The sequence below is a fragment of the Leptonychotes weddellii genome, chromosome 14 (assembly GCF_054177405.1).
Source record: "Leptonychotes weddellii isolate Sample4059 chromosome 14, ASM5417740v2, whole genome shotgun sequence".
NCBI classification, from domain to species: Eukaryota; Metazoa; Chordata; class Mammalia; order Carnivora; family Phocidae; genus Leptonychotes; species Leptonychotes weddellii.
This window is the reverse complement of record NC_138382.1, coordinates 3,339,143-3,360,100: the sequence shown is the minus strand read 5'-3', so window position 1 is coordinate 3,360,100 and position 20,958 is coordinate 3,339,143.

The window sequence follows — 20,958 nt, the reverse complement described above, 5'->3', positions numbered from 1 at the left end:
CCCCCCTTCATTCTTCCCCTCCTGCTACCTTCTTCTTTTTTTTTTTTTTTTCTTAACATATATTGCATTATTTGTTTCAGAGGTACAGATCTGAGATTCAACAGTCTTGCACAATTCACAGCGCAGTTTCTTTTAAGCAAGGTTTAATGTATTATCTAAAGGAGCAGTTTCTGAAATTTTTGTGGAGAAAAATCCTCTTCTGGATATTTTGATCCACAGATATTTTCACCATAACTCCTTTCTCCCCTTCCTTTTCTCATAGATGATCCTCATGAAAATACCGCTTTCTTTTCTTTTCTTTTTTTTTTTTTTTCTTAGAGTTGGTTTTAAATTGATGGATTTGCCACGGCTCATGTGATCCCTGAGATGTCCTCTTTTGGTCTGTGAACTGCTTAGAAGAGCTTCTTAGAATAGACACAGTAGACCATGCTTAGTTTCTTCCTCCCTTGTTGGTGGACCTCTTAGCTAAAAGAAGATGTGAACTTGCTTCCTGTTGTAGATGCTGCTTGAGCAGCGTGGCCCTCGTCCCTGAGTCCTTGTCAACTGTCCGCAGCCCCGCCTCTCATCCGTTTCACGCAGGACCGGCCACACCGGTAGAAAATGGGGGGTGGGGGAGAGAATATTGTGGAAACAGTAAACGCTTTGCTTTCCTAGTCAAATGAAGACTGCAGTCAGTTCCTCAGGGTGGAAAGTCTAGCTGCATGCAGCCTGGAAACTGGTGCTGCAGGTCTGGTAAGGTTTGCCCCCCCAGCTTGTACAGGCCGCAGTCCACGCCGGGTGGCCCTGAGAGGTTCTCCAGAGGCAGCGGCACCCCTGGCTGTCCTGTCAGCATCACTTCTGCCCCTTTGTGATGACAGTTCACCGGGCAACATTGGACCAAAGACTAGCATTTAGCTTTCTTCAGTTTTTTTTTTTCTTTTTTTCTTTTTCACTTGAACCTGAGTGACAATATGATTCTTTTTAAGATATATTTTGTAAATGTTCTCAAAGCAAGTTAAATTAAAAATGATTGTTGTGGGGAGAATAATATTCCTAGTGAACAAGAGTATTAGTGGGCCATTACTATAATGTGATTCTTAGATGGGTATTCTAAATTTTAGTGTTTACGAGAAAGAGATTCAGTGATGACTATTGAAATTATATAGTTAATGAAACGGAATGTAGAAGCATACTGGATCTGAATTGAACTTCTTTAAATAGTATTAAATCAGATGTAATTAGAAAAATTAAATGTAACTGACTGTCATATACTCAAGCCAGTACTTTTACTTATGGAACACTGGGTGTTATACGCAAACAATGAATCATGGATCACTACGTCAAAAACTAATGATGTACTGTATGGTGATTAACCTAACATAATAAAAATATATATATATATATATATTTGATTATAGGCGAATACTATAAAATACAAAATACAATGTTAATGATTGAAAGCACTAGCCAATTTAAAAATAATTAAGATTGTTCCCAAGGGCCTTCCCACAATGTCCTAAATTATATTGGGGATCTTGGTACACCACACAGCTCTAGTTTATCCTCCAGTATCTTCACCTTAAAGAAAGCAGCTACACCTCCTATGTTCTTCCCAACTGAGAGAATGCTCCAGTAGTGTAAAATAAAATTCCCTTTTAGAAACAGCTCCTCAAATGATACCACCCTTCAGCACATTCGTAAGAACCAAGTAAAACAAGTTCAGAGGATTAGAATTCTTTTGACAGTTTAGGAAATTTCTTTTAAGTGTGCACAGAAAATGGTGGCAGACTGCCTCATTCCTGGCCTTTGTTTCTTGCCTCTTCTATTGGAGGATTTGGGGTTTGTGTCAAGAAACCTTATTATAACTAAGATAGCCATTAGGGCTTCTTGCTTGGGCACACACCCCTATGACAAGATGTGTACTACTTTCACTGCTCTGTGGCTCTCTTTTATTTCCTCCAGCTTTTTATTTTGGAAATGTTCAAACTTCAGGAAATTTGAAAGCCAGAAAAATGACCCTCTTTACACGCCTCACCAAGATCTGCCCGTCCCCATATGTCTCTCCTCCTGCTGCCCTCCTCCCGGTCTCATTTGCACTCCATTTGTTCTTGCTGAGCCATTTCAAAATGACCAGGTGGACCGTTCGCTGTACCAGCATGCCTTTCCTAGGAGGAAGAACAAACCCTTATATAACCACAAAACTAGTACCACACTTAACGATATTAACATTAATTTCAGATTCCCCAAGAGTCTCAAAATGTTGTTTGCGGTGGTTTTTGGCTTTGCTTTTTCAATTCAGGATCCAGTTAAATGTCATGTTGCATTTGGTTAGGTGTATGGGGTTTTTTTGTTTTGTTTTTTAAATCAAGACAAGTCTTTCATCTCTTTTTTTTTTTTTTTTAAAGATTTTATTTATTTATTTGACAGAGAGAGGCACAGCGAGAGAGGGAACACAAGCAGGGGGAGTGGGAGAGGGAGAAGCAGGCTTCCCGCCGAGCAGGGAGCCCGACACGGGGCTCGATCCCAGGACCCTGGGATCATGACCTGAGCCGAAGGCAGACGCTTAACGACTGAGCCACCCAGGCGCCCCACATCTCTTTGTTTTTTATAACACCTTTTTTTTTTTTCTTTAAGAATTCAGGCAAATTATCTTACTGAGGTTTACACATTCTGGATATGACTGAGTCATTTCCTCAAATTTAGATGTAGGTTAAAATATTTAGCCAAGAATACTCAATGGGCCATGCTCTGTTTTTCATTTTCATTTTATGCAATGGCACTTGATATTAGGTTGTCCTACTTTGGGTGACGGTAATTTTGATCCCTTGGTTCATGTGGTGACTAACTACGAGTACCCTTTTAACATTCTTTTTTTTAGAAACTTTTCAGGAAAAGAATCTTTAATAACTCTTATTGGCATTGACCATTGCCCAAATTAAAAAACGAGAGGCAGGAAATGAGAGTATTCGGGTGTCATGGGAATGGGTTGAGGGATGGGAGGCATCTCTGTTCATCTGACTGTAGGCTGTGCTTTGTAGTAAGGCTGTTTCTTGGCACGGTGACCAGGAACTCTATTTAAGGTGTGTCTGTGAAGTAATGTGGATTTTTAGATCCTGCATGCATGTTGTCCGGAACACCGTAGTCATTTTGGAAAGTTTTGTTTATAACCTTTGTTGAAATCTTCTCAGAATTTACATCAGAATGTGAGCTTATTCTGTTGAATATCCTTGGTAGTGACTCATCTTTTATCTTATGAGGGTGAATTTGATTTTCGTAAATAGCAAAAGACCTTTCTGTGCCAAATCTGATTAATAAGGTCAGACTATTTTAGGAGGAAGAAAAGTGTAACAACAAAAAGAAGACTTCTTTTCTTAAGAGGTTCATGTAATGTCAGACATTTACCTGTGTTGTAAACAGTGGATAGCACCGCTGGGCTTTGTGGACTGCTTCCCGGGTGACCTCTGCAAAGGCCAGCACTCTTTTGTTCTCTGAAGTTAGGGGTGTGTGTGTGTGTGTGTGTGTGTGTGTATTTTAAAAAACTTATTTTATTTTGAGAGAGAGGCACACAGAGCAGAGGGAGAGGGAGAAGCAGACTCCCTGCTGAGCAGAGAGCCCTCCATGGGGCTTGATCCCAGGACCCCAAGATCATGGCCTGAGCCGAAGGTAGACACTTAACTGACAGAGCCACCCAGGTGCCCCAGTTAGGTGCATTTATTAACACACTTCTTACACTGCAGACTCTCATGTCTTTGTACTTTAAAATGTAATTCAGTGACCACTTCTAATTACAGTGTTTGGAAAGTTATTTGTTGACTTTACAGTGTTGACAGACCAATTTGTTAGTTGCTCTGGAAAAAACATACATATATGTATGTACATACAGCAGTGTTCCCTTTGAAATGCACATGTCAAATCTGTTAGGAGAGAGAAAATATACAAGTATCATAACTGCCCTTTACTAAAATTGTTGGAATTGAACAGGAATAAGGCAATTTACAACTGGGAGTTGTGAGTTTGAGAAAATAGTGTGGATTCTGTCAGCTCTCAGTCTCAGTTTACAAGGCCTATAAGGTGGCTTCTCAGCACTTGTCTCGGTCTCCTGTCCTCCTGCTGTGTGCTGTGCTCACACACTGTGTTCTAGGAATATTTACTCTTTTAACACAGTAAATATTTGTTGAGCCATGCACTGGTTGACACTGGGCGTACAGTACAGCTGTGAACGAATAGGGCGAGATCTCTGCTGCCATGCAGCTGATACACCAGCAGAGAGGCGGTAGGCATGGCAAATAATACGTTGTGAATTATGGCAGAAGTGCAGAGTGCTGTAGAGAAAGAAATAGGGGAAGGGGCCTGATGAGGGGGAGGGGCTTGCCCTTTAAAATGGGGGTCAGAAGAAGCCTTACTGAGAAAGTAACATTGGAGTTAAGACTGACAGGAATTGAGGAAATTAATCGTACAGATGGAAGGAAGAGCATTTATGTCTGCAACGCCCCCCCCCCCCCCGACGCTGCCACCACACTGGACAGGAGGAGACTGATAGCAGGTTCTGTCAGAGAAGCAGTAGGGGGTCTGCATCGGGCTATTACTGCTTCCACCCTGAATGAGGGGCCCACAACGGGTTCTCAGCAGAGGGCAATGCAATCTTAGGCTTTTAAAGATTTGTCTGGTCTCTATGTTGAGAGCCCACATCAGTGGGGCCAGGTGAGTGGCAGGAGCCCATTCCTGCAGGGAGCCTGTGGCTGTGGTTCAGGCGGAGGGTGACGGGGCCTGGACTGGGATATGGCGGTGGAAGTCGGGGGTGTGCTTCAATTTGGAGAATCTCCTGACAGATTGGGGGAGTGTAAAGAAGGACTCCATGGATTCTGGCTGGAGTAACTGAGAAGAAAGGTTCCCTTCAACAGAAAAGTGGCAAGAGCAGGTTTAGAAGAGACAGTGAAGAATATTGTTTGGTTAAAAATAATTGTTAAACATCCAAGTGCCATATTAATTTAAGCAGTTGGTTGTGCAAATGTGGAGTTTAGGAGCGTGGTCTGGGCTAAAAATAAAAATATGAATTCAGTTTTTTCCTGGCATCCACTGGCCTGGTATAAAAAAAAAATCCCAGAAATGGACATTGGCACAGCCAGAGAGAACTTCAGGAGAATCTTTCTCATTCAGGTTTGGGAAATGGGAGACGAATCTCTTGGTAGTGAGCGCTGTGGCAGCCAGGACCCAAAACGGCAGGAATTCTGAGGGAAGAGAACCTTCTTCAATCACAGGAGCTGTTGTCTCAAAGGGGTGGGGGCAAGTTCCTGCTGCTTTGTTTTTCTCTGTCCGTCTGCATTTCGCCTTGGACATACATGTAGTTGTTGGAAGTGCAAGATAGAGCAAGGTGTGTACAACCTCAGTGTTCTGGATGGAGGTCCCAAAAGGGGGAGCCCCAGGGTATTAGAAAGGACCAAGAGATGGTAAAGAGGGGGTGAACACAGGAAGGAGATCCCATCAAGTCGTTTGTGAACTCCTGACTCACTCTTGGGCTGTGCATGTGTGTCTCTGATGCTAAACAGATCAGACACGGAGAATTTGAACCAAGAGATGGACCACTGCCCAGATCTGAAACTGGCCAAAGTCCTCACAAACATAGCAACGCTGAAACCACAATCCCCAGAAGGCTGGTTGGCATGTGTAGCCTGAATACATTTAGCATTGACTGAATGCTGAGACAAAAATGTCCAGGCCAAAATTACTCAGCATATGAAGAACCTGAAAATCTCAACTTGCATGGGAGAAGACATTCAACAGATGCCATCCAAGATGATAGATGTTAGAGTTATCTGAGAAAGATTTTAAAGCAGTTACTGTAAAAATGCTCCAAGAAGTAAGGGTGAACTGTTTTAGTTTCCTGCTCTTCACCTGGTTAATGCAGGAGGGATTCCTGTTCAAGGTTCCTGGGAATGACTAGACACTTAACACCTGACTCCAGAGAGATGTGATTGATAGTAGTTTCTTAGTCACAAATATTCCCATTCCAAAGTAGGAGGACACTGCAAACACCGCACAGGGCCACAAAGAGGTTGTGATCTGGAGCAGAGTGATCCAGCATGCCTGTGAGAGGCAGGCTTTGTAGTGACAGGAGGGTGGGCTGCTTCCTGGGTCCCACTGCAGGATGTGGTAGGCTTGTTTTTTTTTTTTCCTCTTTAAATTTTTTTTGAACTCAGGAACCTGAGATCAAAAGTCGCATGCTTCACTGATTGAGCCAGTCATGTGCCCTGATGGGCTTGTTTGAATGATTCCATGATCCGACGCTGGAGCCCACTCCCCAGAGATAAGTAGGAACCCTGCCTGGTCTCTTTAATGAGGATGGTTGTTTGTCTAGGGGACTTTTCCATGGGAGCCGAGTGGGGATGGGAGCTTGTGGTCAGGCCATTTGTGGTTCTTCTGGTTTCCCAAGATGTTAGGAAGCATGTGATATTGGGCCTTAATTTTAGGCCTTATACCGTATGGACAAATGGAAATACAGCAAGTTTCAGAAAAGAAATAAAAGATAGAGTACCCTACGTTAGGGCTGAAAAATACATTATCCAAAATAAACAGCAGGGTGGATGGACTGAATACAGAATAGAGATGACAGAAGAAAGAGAGAGTGAACTTGAAGATATTTCCACATGACACTACCTGGCCATGTTGGCGGTCCTGACACTCATTCTATTATGATTTGTGTTGTTCCTGAGTGGTGGTTTGCTGTAATTTTTCTTATTTTTAAGATATCTTTAACAGCTCTACATTATAATTGAAGTGCAATGAACTGCATGTATTTTTAGCAAAAAAAATTTGGTGAGTTTTGATATGTGTACACCCATGAAACCATAAACAGCCAAGATAATGAATATCACCCCCAAGAGCTTTTTCACACAACCACTGAACCACTCTCTGTCACTATAGATTTGTCTTCATTTTCTAGAATTCTACATAAATGTTATATTCTCTGTAATCTTTCCTTTGTCTGGCTTTTTTATTCAGCATAATTATTTTGATAGTCATCTATTTTGTAGTGAATTTCAATAGTTAATTCCTTTTTATGACTGAATGATATTGCATTGTATGGGTATACCACAGCTTGATAATCTGTTCACATTTGGATAGATACTTGGCTTATTTCCAGTTTTGGGGGTCTTATGAGTGAAGCTGCTGTACATACTTGCATAGAAGCCTTGGTGTGGACATACATTTTCAGTTATCTTGGGTAAATGCTTAGGACTGGAATGGCTTTATATGATAAGTACGTATTTATGTTTTTAATAAATGGCCAAACTGGTGTTCCACTTGGCTGGACCAGCATGTATGAGAGTTCCCACCAGAAGTGATGAGAATTCACTTTTCTTTTGCATCCTCACCAAGGCTTGGCACAATCTTGTTGTGGATGTGATTTGCAGTTCCTTAACGTCTAATGATGTTGAGCATCTTTTCATGTGCTTACTTGACATCTCTATTTCTTCTTTTTTGATGTATCTCTTCAGATCTTTTACCCATTTATTAAAAATATTTTTATTTATTTATTTGAGAGAGAGAGAGAAAGAAAGAAAGAGCAGCAAGTGTGGGGAGGGAGAGGGACAAGCAGACTTTGCACTGACTGTGGAGCCTGATGTGGGGCTTGATCTCAGGACCCTGAGATCATGATCTGAGCTGAAATCAAGAGTCAGACACTTAACTGACTGAGCCACCCAGGCATCCCTCTTTTACCCGTTTTTAACTGGGTTGTTTTATTACTGAGTTTTGAATTCTTATTATTGTATTTTATTATTATTATTATAGATAAAGTCCTTTTTCTGGAATATGTTTTGCAAATATTTTCTTTCCGTCTGTGAGTTGACTTTTTATTCTCAGCAGTTCTTTGAAAGAACAAACTTTATCAACTTGTTCTTTCGTGGATTGTGATTTTGGTGTTGTGTGTATGGAATCTTCCCCAAAACCACAGTCATAAATGGTTTTCTCCTGTGTTTTGTCCTAAAACTTCTGTAGTTTTGCTTTACATTTAGATCTATGATCCATTTTCAGTCCGTTTTTGTGTATAGTGTGCTGTATGGACTGATAAATGTTTGCATATAGACATGTGATTGTTTCAGCACCATTTGTTGAAAAGAATGTCCTGTTCTTTGCACCTTTGTCAAAAATGAGATGTCCATATATGTGTAGATTTATATCTGGACTCTTTTCTATTCCATTAATCTCTTTGTCTATCTTAATACCAAGACTGTATGGTCTTGATTATTGTAGCATTAAAATAAATCTTGAAAATAGGTATTGTTAGTCCTCTTATTTGTTTGTCAAAGTTGTTTTATCTAATCTATGTTCTTTGCATTGCCATATGAATCAGCATGTTAATTTCTACAAAAAATCCTCCTGGGAGTTTGATTGAGATTGTATTCAATTTGTAGACTAATTTGTAGAGATTTGGTCTTGGCATTATTGATTCTTTAGACCCATGAACACCATATAACTATTTTGTTAGGTCGTTAATTTTTCTTTTTTCTTTTGTTTAAAGATTTTATTTATTTATTTGAGAGAGAAAGAACACAGAAGGAGAAGGAGAGGGAGAATCAGACTCCCCGCTGAGCAGAGAGCCTGATGCAGGACTTGATCCCAGGACCCTGAGATCATGACCTGAGCAAAGGCAGACACTCAACCACTGAGCCACCCAGGTGCCCCATGGTCGTTAATTTTTCCTTATCAAATTTTATGTTCTGTTGTTCGGCAGAACATTCTGTAAATGTGAATTAAATATAATTGTGAATTTTTCTATTTTCTTTTCAGTTCTACTAGTATTTGCTTCAAGTATTTTGAGGCCCTGTTGTTAAGTGTAGAAATATTTAGTTTTGTCATGTTTTATGATGGATTGCTCTCTATTACCTTAAAATAACCTTTTTATCCCTGGTAATGTTCTTTGCTGTGTATTCTGCTATGCCTGGTATTTATGTAACTACTCCAGTTTACTTTGGGTGTTATTAGCCTAATCTATTCTTTCCTGTCTTTTTATTCTTAAGCTATTTGTGTCTTTATTTAAAACGTGTTGCTAGTAGGTAGCATATTGTTGGGTCTTGTTTTTTCATCCTGTCTCACAATGGCTGCCTTCAATTGGAATATTCAGATTGTTTACCTTTAATATGATTATTGATATTTAAAAATCTCTCATTTTCTTATTCTCTATTTCTTGTTTCTGTTCCCTCCCCTTTTTTTGCCACTGTTTGGCATAATTGAGTATTCTTTTATGATTCTATTTTATTTCCTTGGTTGACTTATTCACTGTTATTCTTTATTTTATTTTATTGATTGCTTTAGGGCAGGAACTGTACATCTTTCATTATGACAGACTACCATCACATGAATAAAACATTTCATGTACAAGAATGTTATAGTATAGTACTATAGTATAGTATAGTACTGTTACTGTTTTTCTCTGATCTTTGTGCTATCATTGTTATGCACTTTAAACTTTTGTGTATGGTTTAAGCCCATGCTTCGTGATTAATTTTGTTAAAAAAAAACCTATTTAAAAAAAATTTTTTTTTAAAGATTTTATTTATTTATTTAATAGAGAGAGACAGCGAGAGGGGGAACACAAGCAGGGGGAGTGGGAGAGGGAGAAGCAGGCTTCCCGCTAAGCAGGGAGCCCGACGTGGGGCTCGATCTCAGGACCCTGGGATCATGATCTGAGTCAAAGGCAGTTGCTTAACCAACTGAGCCACCCAGGTGCCCCCAAAAATCTATTATTCTTAAAAGAGATCTAAGTAATTAGGAAAATGTCATCTATTTACTTCTGTAGTTTCCACTTCATTTATTCCTTTGTGTAGACACATACGTGCATTTGTTACCAATATCCATCTTTCTTTAACATTTCTGTAGTGCACGTCCACTGCTGATGAGCTCCTTTGGCTTTGGGATATCTAGAAGAGTCTTTAACTCTGTATTTGAAAATATTTTTGCTGGGTATAGAATTCTGGGTTGGCATTATTGATCTTTCAGTTCGTTAAAGATGTTACAACACCATCATCTTAGCTGAATATTTTTTTCTTTTGAGGAATCTGCTGTCATCCTTATCTTTGTTCTTTCAATACAGCATGTTTTTTTCTAGAGCTGCTTTACGATTTTCTCCTTATCACTGGTTGTGAGCAGCTTGAATTATGTTGTGCCTTGGTATAGTTTTCTTCATTGTCCTTTTGCTTGGCGTTTATTGGGCTCCTTGACTCTCTGCTCCTTTTAGGTGGTTCTTTCCTTGGCCTTGGGGAGTTTCTTCACATGTGTAGTGCTCAGTACTCTGATGAATACTCAGGAGGGACTCTCTTCAGATTTCTGGAGTCTTACCTCTGTCTCGCACACTAGTTACCTGTGTCCCTCAGGGCTCCCAGCTCCTCTTTTCCTGAAGGTGCACTGGGTTTGCCCTCTCTGTACTGAGTCCTGGCAGCTCTTTCTAGATGAATAGCTTGTGCAGAAGTAGGGCTCACCTTGCTTGTTTTTCCTGTCATCACTGTCCCTTGTTGCCTAATGTCCAGTGTCATGAAAACTGAATTTTGGCTGTGTCAGGCAGATGGTAAATCCAGTCTTTGCTACCTTTTTGTGGCTGGAAGAGGAAGAGCTCTGATTTTTTAATAAATATATGTGCATGCATCCTTTAATTGCGTTGTTTATTTAATTTTCTATTGAGCTACAGTTGACCTATAACATTATGTTAGCTTCAGGTGCACGATATAATGATTCTCTATATGTATATGTTGCAGAATGATCACCGCAATAAATCTAGTTATCATCCATTACTGCACAAAGTTACAAAATGTTGTTTCTTCTGTTGGGAACTTTTATGATTTACTTCTAGTGACTTTTGAATATGCAGTACAGTATTATTAACTCTAGTCACCATGATGTTCATTATATCCTCAGGGTTTATTTGTTTTATAATTGGAAGTTTGGACCTTTTGACCATCTTACCATTGCACCCAGCCCCCACCTCTCACAACTGCCAATCTGTTTTCTAATATTTATGATTTTATGGGCTTTTTTCCCCTTTTTTTAAGGTTCTGCATATAAGTGAGAACACCTACTATTTGTCTTTGGCTGACATATTTTACTTATTTAGCATAATGCCCTCAAGGTCCATCCATGTTGTGGCAAATGGCAGGATTTCCTTCTTTTTATGGTTAAATAATATTCCACTGTAGTATATACACCACAGTTGCATTGTCCATTCATCTGCTAGTGGACACTTAGGTTGCTGCCATATCTTGGCTATTGGAATTAATGCTGCAGTGGACATGGGAGTGCGTTTTTCTTTGTGAGTTGGTGTTTTCATTTCCTTCAGATAAGTACCCAGAGTGAATTTGCTAGGTCATATGGTAGTTCTATTTTTACCTTTTTGAGGAACCTCCATACTGTTTGCCATAGAGTCTGCACCGATTTACATTCTCACCAACAGTGCTCAAGGGTTCCCTTTTCTCTATATCCTCATCAACACTTGTTATCTGTTGTCTTTTTGGTAATAGCCATTCTAACAGGGGTGAGGTGATACCTCATTTCAGTTTTCATTTGCATTCCCCTCATGTTTAGTGATGTTGAGCACCTTTTTGTGACCTGTTGGCTATCTGTATGGCTCCCTTGGAAAAATGTCCATTCAGATCCTTTTGCCCGTTTTGTAATCTGTTTGTTTTTTCGGTGTTGAGTTGTATGGATTCTATATATATTTTTGGATATCGGTCCCTTATCAGATATATGATTTTCAGTTATTTCCTTCTCTTCTGTAGGTAGCCTTTTCATTTTGTTGATGGTTTCCTTTGCTGTATAGAAGATTTAGTTTGATGTAGTTCCATCAAACTGAATTTAATTTGCTTTTGTTTTGCTTTTAGTTTAGTTTTGCTTTTGTTGCCTTTGCTTTTAGTGTTAAATCCAAAAAGTTATGTCACCAGGACCAGTGTGAAGGAGCTTACTGCCTGTGTTTTTCCTTTAGATTTGTGTTTATAGGTATTATACTCAAGTCTTTAATCCATTTTCACTTGATTTGTGTATGGTATAAAACACTGGTATAGTTTCATTCTTTTGCATATGACTGTTCAGCTTTCCCAACACCATTTATTGAAAAGACTGCCCTTTCTCCATTGTATATTCGTGGCTCCTTTGTCACATTAATTGACCATATATGCATGGGTTTATTTCTGAGCTTTCTGTTCTGTTCCACTGGTATATATGTCTGTTTTTATGCCCAAACCATAGTGTTTTGATTATTGAAGCTTTGTAAAAAATGAAAACAAGAAGCAAGAAGCATGATGCCTCCAGCTTTGTTCTTCTTTCTCAGCATTGGTTGGGCTGTTTGGTGGTCTTTAGTGGTTTCATCAAATTTTAGGAGTCTTTGTACTACTTCTGTGAAAAATGCCGTTGGAATTTTGATAGGGATTGTATTAAATCTTTAGATTGCTTTGGGTAGTATGGATATCTTAACAATATTCTTCTAGTCCATGAGCATGGAATGTCTATTTGTTCAGTCTTCAATCTCTTCTACCAATGTCATATATTTTTTAAAGGTACGGGTCTTTCATCTCTTTGGTTAAATGTATTCCTAGGTATTTTTTTGTTTTTGATGCAATTATAAATGGGATTATTTTCTTAATTTCTCTTTTTGATAGTTTATTATTATTGTATAGAAATGCAGCTGATTTTGTATATTGATTTTATATCCTGCTACTTTGCTGAATTCATTTATTAGTTCTAACATTTATGTGGTGGATTATTTAGGGTATTTTATATGCAATGTGTCATGTGCAAATAGTGACAGGTTTCATTCCTTTTTTTTTTTTCTTTTAGATTTGGATGCATTTTATTTTTCTTGCTTTAATTACTCTGATTAGGACTTCCAGTACTATATAGCAAGAGTTAATGCCCATGTCTTGTTTCTGAATATGGAGGAAAGATTTTCAGTGTTTCACTGGAAGATGGGTAATACCTCTTTACATGTTTGGTATCACTCATCTGAAAAGTCATCCGGTCATGGATTTTGTTCGTTGGTATTTTTTTTTCTTTAATTGATTCAGTTTCATTCAATTTCATTACTAGTACTTGGTCTCTTCAGATTTTCTATTTCTTTCTGATTCAATCTTGGAAGGTTGTGTGTTTCTAGGTATTTACCCATTTTTTTCTAAGTTCCTTGATTTGTTGACATACAGTTTTCCATAGTAGTCTCTTATAATTCTTTGTATTTTGTGGTGTTGGTTTTAATTTTTATTTCATTTCTGACTTTATTTTTTTGAATCCTTTCTTTTTTTTCTTGATTAGTCCAGCTGATGGTTTATCAATTTTGTTTACCTTTTCTAGGAGTCAGCTGTTGGTTTCATTCATCTTTTCTATTTTTTATGTTTTTGTTCTTAATTTTTTTCCACTCAGATTTCTATTATTTCCTTCCTTCTGTTAACTTTGGACTTTGTTCTTTTCCATTTCCTTTAGGGGTAATGTTAGATTGCTTATTTGAAATTTTCTTTTTTGTTTTATGAGTAGGCCTATATTGCTATAAATAATCCCTTTTTGAATTGCTTTTGCTGTGTCCCAAACATTTTGAACTGACATGCTTCCATTTTCATTTTTCCTCAGATACTTTTTTTTTTTTAAAGATTTTATTTGACAGAGAGAGACACACAGTGAGAGAGGGAACACAAGCAGGGGAGTGGGAGAGGGAGAAGCAGGCTTCCCACTGAGCAGGGAGCCCAATGTGGGGCTCAATCCCAGGATCCCGGGATCATGACCTGAGCCGAAGGCAGACGCCCAACGACTGAGCCACCCAGGCACCCCTCCTCAGATATTTCTTGATTTCCCCTTTGATTTCTATGGTTACCCTGAGGTTCATATATGATATCTTATATGCATATAGCAGTTTACATTAAGTTGATGTTCACTTATGTTTGAACACATTACAAAAGCACTACATTTTATGTATACAAAGTCATATATTAAATCTTTTTTATCCCTTAATTAGTTTTTGTAGCTATAATTAATTTTACTATTTTTGTCATTTAACCTTCAAACTATCCATATATGGGATTGATTTACTACCTTTACTGTATGTTTGCTTTGCTTTTATCGATGAAATTTTTTCCTATCATAATTTACTTATTTCTAGTTATTGCCTCCCCCCCACCCCATCTTCTTAAAGAAGTCCCTTTAATATTACTTGTAAAGCCAGTTTAGTGGTGATAAACTCCTTTAACTTTTGTTTGTGTGGGAAGCTCTTTAATTCTGAAGAACCTTGCCAGATGGAGCATATTTTGGTTGTAGGATTTTTCCTTTCTGCAATTTGAATATATGTCATGTCATTCTCTTATGACTTGCAATGGTTCTGCTAAAAAATCAGGTTATAGCCTTATGGGTTTTCCCTTGTACATAACTATTTGCTTTTCTCTTGCTGCTTTTAAGATTCTCTGTCTTTAATTTTTGTGATTTTAATTATCATATGTCTTGGTGTGGATCTACCAGGGTTCATCTTGTTTGGGGCTCTTTGTGTTTCCTGGACATGGATTTCTCTTTCCTCAGATTTGGGAAGTTTTCAGCTACTATTTCTTCAAATAAATGTTCTGCTTCTTTCTCCCTTTTCTTTCTGGGACCCTTATAATATGAATTTAGTATGTTTGATTTCTGTCTCATAGGTCCCCTTAACCAGTCCTCATTTTTAAAATTCTTTTTTCTTTTTATCATTCAGTTTAGTTGCTTTCCACTACCCTGTCTTCCATATCGCTGGTTTGTTCTACATCATCTACTCTGCTGTTTATTCCCTCAGGTGTATTTTTCATTTTAATTATTGTATACTTTAGCTTTGATTGTTTTTTCTTTACATTTTCTATATCTTTTTTGAAGTACTCACTCAGTTCATCAGCTTTTCTCTCAAATCCCATGAAAATCTTTAAGACCATTACTTTGAATTCTTTATCAGATAGATTTATTATTTCCATTTTGTTTAGTTCTTTTTCTGAAGTTTCTTTTTGTTCTTTCATCTGGATCATATTCCTCTGTCTCAGTGTATCTGGGTCTCTGTATTTTCTTCTATGCATCAGGTAGGTCAGGTAGGTCTTTTATTCTTCAATGTAATGGCCTCATCTAGCAAGCTTTCTTTGGGTCTGAGGAGCACAGTCCCTCTTGGTCACCAGATCCAGGTGCTCTGTGGATGTCCCCTGATTGAGCTGCGTATGCCCTCTTGTGCCTGGGCAGTGACTGCTGCCGGCATGCTGGTGAGTAGGGCTGACCCCTGGAGGGGCTGCCTGAGAAGCCAGGTTGTGTCTGCTGTAGGCATGCTGCTGGGCAGGGCTGGCTCTCAGCCCAGCTTGTTGCAGTGACTGGCCTGGACCACTGTGGGCACACTGGTGAGAAGGGTAGGTCCCTCCCCAGTCAGCTTGCCTGACTGTAGCTGCAGTGGGCTTGCTGCTGGGTGGGGCTAGCTCTTGGCACAGCTGGCTGACAGGCCCTAGTAAGAACTGCTATGGGCACGCTGGCCAGGGGGGCTGACCTCGCTTCCCAGGGCAGGAGTGGCTTTGGTGTACCAGTCCTGGCCAGGCTGCTACACCCCCCTTTCCCACCCTCGTGGCAGAGAGCTAATCACTCTGGGTGCGTCCTGACCATGGCTGCCCACTGTGTGTGGTGGTGAGGTGCATCTGCTTTGGTGGGTGCCTGTCTGGTGCAGGTGTGTTCTCAGGGGAATGCCCAGGTGGGGTGAGGGGTGCTAGGAAAGTGGATGGAAAGTGTCAGAAGGGGCTCCCACAAGCATCTGGTGAGGTGGACCGAAGGAGGGCATGGCGCCACCAACTCTTCTGTTCCTGACAGAGCACTTACACATTCCTGCCCCTGTGGCACATGCCCTAACATTCGTCAGTAAATCTTCATAGATAGCCCAGGCTGTTTTCAAACTGCTGATTCTGTGCTAGGTCTGAGACCAAACAAAAAAGCACGGTGGCCCTTTGAGGGCAGTCTTGGTTTCCTGGAGTCATCAGGCTTTCCTGGAGTTAAGCCCTGCTGATTTTGAGGGCCAGGCATTGTTGGGACTGTTCTCGATGCAAGTTCACAGGGCTGGGGGTGCCCAGTGTGGGGCTTGGTCCCCTTGCTCCTTAGCAATGATCTCCCTGCCTGTGACATCCCTCCTGCTTGTGGGTCATCATGCTGGAGGTTTGGTTCCCGACTCCGTCTGTGTCCTTCCTACCCTTCTGGATGTGGCTTCTTTTTTCTGTTTTTTAATGTCTTCCGTTGTGAATGATCTGTTCTGCTAATCTTCAGAATGTTTTAAGAGCAGGTTGCTTTCTGTGTAGTTACCTTGGTGTGTCCATGGCAGGAGGTGAGCTCAGGATCCTCCTGCTCCACTCTCTTACCCCACTCTCTCTGTCTCAAGGTAACTTTTTATTTCTTTTTGAGTTCCTCTTTGATCCATTGGTTGTTCAAGAGTGTGTTGTTTAAGCTCCACATACTTACGAATTTTCCAGTTTTCTTCTTTGGTTGCTGACTTCATACCATTGTGGTTGGAAAGAGGCTTGATCTGATTTTAGTGTCCTTCAGTTTAATGACCTTTTTTGTGGCCCAACATATGATTTATCTTGGAGAATATTTCATATGCACTTGAGAAGAAAGGTCTTACTTTAGGATGAAATGTTCTGTAAACGACTGTTAAGTCCATCTAGTCTAAAGTGTCATGTAAGACAGTGTTTCATTATTGATTTTTTATCATCACTGTATATCCATTGATGTAGTTGGGTGTTCAAGTCCTCCATTACTGCTGTACTGGTGTCTCTTTTTCCCTTTAAGTTTGTTAATGTTTGCTTTATGTATTTAGGTGCTCCTATGCATAAATATTTACAAATGTGCTATTCTCTTGTTGGATTGACTACTATCGTTATATAACAGCCTTCTTTTTTTTTTTTTTTAAGATTTTATTAGAGAGAGTAAGCAGGGGAGGAGCAGAAGGAGAGGGGCAAGCAGATTCCCCGCTGAGCAGGGAGCCCAATGCAGGACTCGATCCACAACCCTGGGATCATGACCTGAGCCAAAGGCAGATGCTTAACCAACTGAGCCCCCCAGGCGCCCCTCTCTTTGCCTTTTATTACAATCTTTGTCCTAAGGTTTATTTCGTCTGATACAAGTGTAGCTATCCCGTCTTTTGGTTTCCATTTGTGTGGAAGACCTTTTCCACCTCTTCACTTTCAGTCTGCGTGTGTCCTTGGATCTGAAGTGTGTCTTTCCTAGGCAGCAGTTATTTTGTTTTGTTTTAATCCATTCAGCTGTTCTATGTCGTTTAACTGGACATCTTGTTGATTTACATTTAGAGTAAGTGATAAGTATGTATTTCCTGCCATTTTGCTAATTGCTTTCTTGCTATTTTGTAATTCCTTTTTTTCCTTCTTTTGCTGTCTTCCTTTGTGGTTTGATGGCTTTCTGTGTGGTGACCTTAGTTAGCTCCCTTGCTCTTTATCTGTGGTGTATCTACTGTAGGTTTGTGCATGTGGTTACCATGGAGCTTACATCACAGAACATTTATAAACGTCAAGTGAAGTTCAGATGCATTCTACATTTTCATTCCCCCCTCCATGTTTAGTGTTTTTGATGCCTCATTTTATTTACATCCTTTTATGCTGCATTAACAAATTGTAGTGACAGTCACTTTGACTACTTTTTCCTTGTTGCCTTCATGTTAGCTGTGTAAGTGATTAACCCACTACCTTCACAGCATTAAGTTACTCTGGACTTACTTTTGCCAGGAGATTTATACTTTCATATGTTTTCCTGTTACTAATCAGCAGCCTTTCATTTCAGCTTAAAGCCATTTCTTTTGTATTTTTCTGGAAGGCCAGTCTAGTGGTGATTTTAGGAAACTCTCTCCAATTTTGAAGGACAGTTTGCCCAGTATTCTTGGCTGGAAGTCTCTTTCTTTGAGGACCTTGACCATCCCATGCTCCTCCATCCTGGCCTGGAGTTTCTGCTGAAAAATCTGCACATAGTCTTGGGGAAGGCTCCTTGTTTATAACAAGTTGTATTTGTCTTGCTGCTTTTGAGAGTCTCTCCTTACTTTAAGTTTTGGCATTTTAATTATATGTCTTAATGTGGGTTTCTTTGGGTTTTTCTTGTGTGGAACTCTCTGGACTTCCTGGAACCTCATGTCCTTAATCCCCCAGGTTAGGGACATTTTTCAGCCATTATTTCCTCAGAAAGTGTTCTGCGCCTTTCTCCTTTTCTCCTCACCTTTCCACTGGGGCCTCTGTAATGCAGGTGCTGGCTTTCTTCATGGTGTCTGATGAGTCTCTTAAACTTTCTTCATTCTTTTTTATGCTCCCCCTTCTTCCTCCCCCCCCACTTTGCTTGTAGGAGTCCTCCTGGTCTTTGAGCTTACTGTTTCTTTCTTCTGCTTAATCTAGTCTGTCTTGAACCCCCTGTTGTATTTTACAGTTCAGCTGTCCTATTTTTTAAGGCTGTGACTTCTGTTTGCTACCTTCTTACATTTTCTCTTTGTTGAAATTGCCACTTTGTTTATAGAATCTTCTCCTGTCTTCCGTGAGCATTATTATGGTCCTCATTTTGATATCTGTTTCATTATGACCTTTTTGTGAGGCATCGTCTTGTTTTTTTCTTTGGAATATATCCGGTGGTTCTTCATATTCCTTGAGTCTGTGTTGGCTTTTTATGCATTAGGTGGAACGGCCACCTCTCCCAGTCTTGGACATGAACCTTGTCATTCACCCTTGCCCCAGCTCTTAGTTGTCTCTCAAAACTTTGTTTTTGTCCTAGCAGCTTGCTTCATTCTTGGTGACTCCCAGTCATGGAGGTTGTGGGCAGACCTGTCAGTGCCCCAGAAGGGAGGATTTCAGTCAGCATCTGGGTTTAGGCTGACTGCAAGCACACTGGGAGGCAGTAGCTTTTAACGTCTGCAGACAGACCCCAGGGGACGACTGGGACATGGGTGTTTCTGTCTGCTTCCTGTATATGCTGAACCCTGACGCAACAGCGAGTTAAGAGCCATGTCTTCGTTGGCTGCCGTCATCTTGTACCTGTTAACACGGCCCAGCTGGCCACCAGATCCAGGCTGTCTGGATGGCAGCCACAAAGGCTGGGGTGTCGGATGTGCCCCAGGTTCTTCCTCAGCGACCTGAGGCAGGGCAGGTGGCGTGCTCGCAGCTGGCGCCTGCTGGTTTCTTTGTCTCTAGTGTGGATTGTAGTGGGCTCCCTGATGTGTGGCCCCTTGGGATAGGCGCTGTCACCAGAATCCTGGGCCTTTCCAACAGCCACTTCTCCACTGTCAGAGTTGTGTGGAACCCGTGACACATAACTTACCATTGTGTGTCATGGGCTCCACATAACAGGCAAGACTTGGTGATCGAGGGGTGTCAGCCACAACAGTCAGGATGCCGTACCTCTGCACAGGCTCATTTCTGGAAGACACTGGTGACCTGCAGCGAGGCAGGGGGAGAGCACAGAGATGGTGCCCGCCAGCCTTTGTAGTCTTTGAAGAGTATTTCAGTAGGCCCCTAGATGTGTATTGTATTAGATGCCTGCCCCTCAGGATGAAGCTTCAAAATAGACAAAATAGGGCTCTTTCACAGGAAGACTAGGTGCTTTTCGGTTGTCTGCTTCTGTGCTGTGCCCTGGGGGGCCAGCCAGGTGAAGTCTGTTTCTCAGTTCACTAGCCCGTGGGTCTTCTGGCATGAATCCTGATGACTTTCAAAAGTAGACATTTTGTGTTTTCATCTGTCAGGTGTAGGGCTTAAATTTTGGGGTGCCCGTTATGGAGTTCAAACCCTTTGTTCCTTAGGGAGAATCTTGGAGTTGTGAGTTCACTCCCGGTTGTTGTGTGCTGCCATGCTGGGGGTGGGCTTATGGTGAGATTGTCTCTCAGACTCTCCTACTGTTTCCATGTTGGTTTTTTCTCATTCACCCAGTGCGTAGGAATTGCTCAGCTAGCTTTTTCGTGTGTTTTATATAAGGAAATTGTTCTGTATTTAGCTGTAGATTTGACGTGTCCATGGGAGGAGGTCAGTTCGGGGTCCTTGTATTTCACTATCTTGATCTGGAACCCTGTTGCATTATTTTTATTAAATGACTGATCCTTTAATCAGAAAAGTTCTCTTAATGTATGCATCTAGAGTGATCGTCATTTTTCTGTTCACTGAGATCTCACCAGACTACTTCCAGGATCTGTTTTCTACAATGTTGAAATCTTAAGAGCACTGATCTTAAAAGGTGTTTGGCATGCGTGTTTCCAAGGTCTATGTTTCCCTTGAAACAGATTCAGTTACGGCAAAACAGTTGTTACAGTGGTGACTCAGGTGAGTACCATGTGTCCTGATTGTGGTGGAAATGAAGAACGTCCAGTTAATATTCAGATTTCTTTTCTTTGTATGTAAAATTGGCTTTTACTAGATTTTTGGTGCATACAGGATTACACTGCTAAGCCAGAATGTGATTTTATAGTCAAGCATCTCGCCTTTCCATTTTGTTTGTTTTTTCATATTAAGGTGGCACTTTGTGAATATATATTTGGACCCCTGTGAATCACCAGTCATGGCAACGCTATTGTGTGACCCTGTTGTGTGTAGCCAGTTACCAGCAACTGGTTCTGTTCTCTTCCTACACTTCCTTCCCCTTACCTTCTACCTTCTGTTGTTTCTTTCCTGATAATCTCACCATTAGAAGATCACTGCTTCTCTACCATGGCTCTTCCAGTGGGGAAACCAGGAGCACTCTACCCTTGGAGCCCTGTCACCTTGGGGAAGTCTTCTGTAAGAGCTTTTGTAACCTCAGTTAATAAGAAAGTTGGTAGTATTACTTGAAAAAATACCTTCTAGAGCGTTTGAATACAAATGTAATATTGCTGTTTTTTTTTTTAAAGGAAACAAACACTAATAATGTCTCATTAGAAATACAAAATAATAATGGGCGACAGTTTTGGGAAATTTCAGTATTAATCTTCTAGTAATTGAATTTCTTAAAAGCAGTTGCTTATGTTGT